Source organism: Ornithodoros turicata, unplaced genomic scaffold (assembly GCF_037126465.1).
Source record: "Ornithodoros turicata isolate Travis unplaced genomic scaffold, ASM3712646v1 Chromosome53, whole genome shotgun sequence".
NCBI lineage: Eukaryota > Metazoa > Arthropoda > Arachnida > Ixodida > Argasidae > Ornithodoros > Ornithodoros turicata.
In genome coordinates, this window is record NW_026999381.1 from 82,435 (window position 1) to 87,269 (window position 4,835).

Genomic DNA, 4,835 nt, shown 5'->3' on the forward strand with positions numbered 1-4,835 from the left:
ATGCTCGGAAGCTTTTAAAATAGTTGCAGTTGTTAAGTAAATGCAAATACTTCTACCATTTAATACCGTTCGTGAATAGGCCAAGCCACAATCTTTGCAAAAAAAAAAAAAACTTTTCGTGCAGTAGGTGTCTGTTGTCGGCGATATACTTTGAGCGACGATCAAACCGCTGACGACACATCGTCAGACACTGTCTGTCTTCCGATTTTCTCATCCAAATGTATCATACAGAAGCGACATTTTGTCGAATTGCGTCTGTCAGTGTCGGTCGGCGCAGTGTCACAGCTGTGCTTTGCAATACAAAGTACGGTGACAAAGTCTGTCTTCCATCAGCGTCGGCGCCATGTCAGTGTCGGTCCAGTGTGACAGCGCCTTTAGAGTGAGACGGAACGGAGCGTAACGACACGAATCGTCAGCCACCGCCGGTGAGTTCATAGTTCGACGGCACTCGGTGAAACGCGATGCGTCAGCATCCGTCGGGGGAGCAGAGCAATGCTCTACATCTGGCACCGGCCACCGAGCTGTGCACGGCGTGGGCTCTGGTGGGCTCGCGTTTCTCATGCAGGAAGAAAACACAAGGAGCGGCTCTCCGCGCCAGGCTAGCGTAGCCACCCTCTAGCGGTCGCTCGAGTCAACATAGCCCATTGCTTCCTGTCCACCACGTGATCCCCTCTAAAGTTTCGGTTTTGCGATGCTTTATTTCTCGCGCTGCTCTCCGTATGATTTTGCTTTTTGAAAGTAATTTATTGTGAAAACGTGAGCACCATCGTAGGAACGACCTATGGTAATGTGTTACGGCTACGGCTACGTGTTGTTCGTAAGTACACGGTCAGCTGTATTACTTTTAGTCGGCCTTGTGTGTTGGAGTCATCTTGAATTGTTCATTTGGGACCTCAAGCTGTGCCGCAGATTCATTTCATATCTTCTGTTGTTGTACAAATCTGATTAATGGAACGGCATTCTTTCCCACCTAATCAAGGAACGTACATACGTTGGAAGTAACCGTTGCAATAACGTGATGTTTCCAGTCCCGCATTCTCCTTTTGCGTTCTGCACACTGTGACTGGTCTTCCAATAGAACAGTAAACATTCGAATACACAGAAATAAAGCGCAGGCACGCGTTCAACTTAATACTGCCACATAAGCTGTGACAGAACTACAGCTCGCGTCGTCTGCTCTGCTGGCGCCATGCTGTCTGGAGGCTCACGTGAGCGGTCACGTGGTAGACAGGAGTATCCCAGAATACAATGCGAAGCCGGATACGCTCGTCCCGATGGAAAACTGTCGGAAGGGCCGCTCCTTGTGTTTCATTCCTCCATGGCATTTTCCATTATGGCGTCGCCCATTCTCATTGTCCTGGACACTCTGTTAATTTGTTTTGCCCACACCGGCCTTGTGACGTCACCCGCGGAAACTGGTCTATAGAATACACTACCGATGGTCTATAGACGCGCGACTTTCTTCTTCAACTGAATGTGCATATTGGGGGTCCCAACCCTATTACAGCAGTACAAGCAAACACAATGGGAAAACGGATTGTTTTCCGTCGGATTCCAGCACGAGTGTAGAGTTGCCTGGTATGACCGCTTTCCCTTTACGAAGTGAGAAAACCTTTGATGGCTTTTTCGTTAGATTATGACCCCGGTAGGATTAAGATGAGGAAGAGTGGCGTAACGATAGGTTCCTGTAGGCACGGAGTTATGGCTGCGACGCGCGAAGACTACGTCTGACTCTAAACAAGCTTATAAAACGCTGGTGCTTCTCAACTCTGGTGCGGGCGCCTAAGAGCTGCGTTCCAAAATGACACACATTTAGCCACCATGAGTTTGTGACATCATGGTATTCTTCCTGACCCACATGAAAATGAAGGGAACCGAATTCGACCCACACATTTAGGTATGGGGAAAACAATCACGTAAATGTGCAAAGACTAAATGCCTACGGGAATACTGTAGAGGTGTTTTTTTTTCGCTTTTTCGCGCATTTCTCTACATTCGCGAATTTAAGTTCCCGCGGGTAACTTTGGCCATATCAGGGCAAAAATCGTGCGGCGTTCCTACGCTGTACCGTGATTACCTTGACCCTTTCTACTCCATGCAGCATAGAAAGTTGAAGCAAGCCGCAGAAGAATGGTTTCTGCCATAATGCGAGATGTAAAGGAACGAAAATTGGTCACGCTTTTGTTACCCCTACAAACACATTGCACTGTACACGTATATTCCACCATAGGCTTCGTGCGAAGCGTCCACCGCGCCACGGAAAATCGTGGCGGCAGCCATAGGAACTAGTTGTGTGAGTCCGCTCGGTTTTCGATTGCTATTCGTACGCTTTCAATCGTCACCTTGCTTCGCTGACGCCGCATCTGAACTGATAACTGCGAAAGGTAATGCCGTACCGCACAATCTGTTGCGTCCTTGGGTGTACAAAAACGTATGATAGTGCCGGGTATGGGGAAAAACCTGGTTGTGTGGGCAGAAAAATGGTCCCGCAGGCTCCTGCGCACCCAAAAATACAAGGGTATGGTTGCCGATAACTGATGAAACACGTCACAGCCAACCGAGTTTTACCATTGCTCTCCCCATTTGTTGAAAAAGGAGGCATAGACCTTTTTTCATATGTTAATAGATAATAATATCTGCACGCGAATGTAATCGCTTTTATTTTCGCCATTGAATGACGTACGGCTTTTATTCTTCATAAACATCGATGTTAATTAAGAAACCTGTGTCCCCCAATTTTTAAAAATCAGGAGGGTGTATGACAGCATTTGGTCGGCTAGGATCGGTTTCATCGAGTTTCCAGAGTGACTGCTCTATTTTTGTGCACACGGAACCCCGTTGGACCATTATTTCCGCCCACGAAACCAGGGACCATTTTTTTCGGGACCCGAGAACGCCCCACGGGGTACAAGGTTCTAGAGTTTCCCGCCAAATCCACACGAAGTGGACATGAGAAGAAAATTAATGTCAGCCGTCAAACGTACACGTGTCACAAAATAAGCTATTTTTGTGTACACGGAACCCCGTTGGACCATTATTTCCGCCCACGAAACCAGGGACCATTTTTTTCGGGACCCGAGAACGCCCCACGGGGTACAAGGTTCTAGAGTTTCCCGCCAAATCCACACGAAGTGGACATGAGAAGAAAATTAATGTCAGCCGTCAAACGTACACGTGTCACAAAATAAGCTATTTTTGTGTACACGGAACCCCGTTGGACCATTATTTCCGCCCACGAAACCAGGGACTATTTTTTTCGGGACCCGAGAACGCCCCACGGGGTACAAGGTTCTAGAGTTTCCCGCCAAATCCACACGAAGTGGACATGAGAAGAAAATTAATGTCAGCCGTCAAACGTACACGCGTCACAAAATAAGCTATTTTTGTGTACACGGAACCCCGTTCGGCCATTATTTCCGCCCACGAAACCAGGGACTATTTTTTTCGGGACCCGAGAACGTCCCACGGGGTACAAGGTTCTAGAGTTTCCCGCCAAATCCACACGAAGTGGACATGAGAAGAAAATTAATGTCAGCCGTCAAACGTACACGCGTCACAAAATAAGCTATTTTTGTGTACCCGGAACCCCGTTGGACCATTATTTCCGCCCACGAAACCAGGGACTATTTTTTTCGGGACCCGAGAACGTCCCACGGGGTACAAGGTTCTAGAGTTTCCCGCCAAATCCACACGAAGTGGACATGAGAAGAAAATTAATGTCAGCCGTCAAACGTACACGCGTCACAAAATAAGCTATTTTTGTGTACCCGGAACCCCGTTGGACCATTATTTCCGCCCACGAAACCAGGGACTATTTTTTTTCGGGACCCGAGAACGTCCCACGGGGTACAAGGTTCTAGAGTTTCCCGCCAAATCCACACGAAGTGGACATGAGAAGAAAATTAATGTCAGCCGTCAAACGTACACGCAGTCACAAAATAAGCTATTTTTGTGTACACGGAACCCCGTTGGACCATTATTTCCGCCCACGAAACCAGGGACTATTTTTTTCGGGACCCGAGAACGTCCCACGGGGTACAAGGTTCTAGAGTTTCCCGCCAAATCCACACGAAGTGGACATGAGAAGAAAATTAATGTCAGCCGTCAAACGTACACGCGTCACAAAATAAGCTATTTTTGTGTACACGAACCCCGTTCGACCATTATTTCCGCCACGAAACCAGGGACTATTTTTTTCGGGACCCGAGAACGCCCCACGGGGTACAAGGTTCTAGAGTTTCCCGCCAAATCCACACGAAGTGGACATGAGAAGAAAATTAATGTCAGCCGTCAAACGTACACGCGTCACAAAATAAGCTATTTTTGTGTACACGGAACCCCGTTGGACCATTGTTTCCGCCACGCAACCAGGGACCATTTTTTTCGGGACCCGAGAACGCCCCACGGGGTACAAGGTTCTAGAGTTTCCCGCCAAATCCACACGAAGTGGACATGAGAAGAAAATTAATGTCAGCCGTCAAACGTACACGTGTCACAAAATAAGCTATTTTTGTGTACACGGAACCCCGTTGGACCATTATTTCCGCCACGAAACCAGGGACTATTTTTTTCGGGACCCGAGAACGCCCACGGGGTACAAGGTTCTAGAGTTTCCCGCCAAATCCACACGAAGTGGACATGAGAAGAAAATTAATGTCAGCCGTCAAACGTACACGTGTCACAAAATAAGCTATTTTTGTGTACACGGAACCCCGTTGGACCATTATTTCCGCCCACGAAACCAGGGACTATTTTTTTCGGGACCCGAGAACGCCCACGGGGTACAAGGTTCTAGAGTTTCCCGCCAAATCCACACGAAGTGGACATGAGAAGAA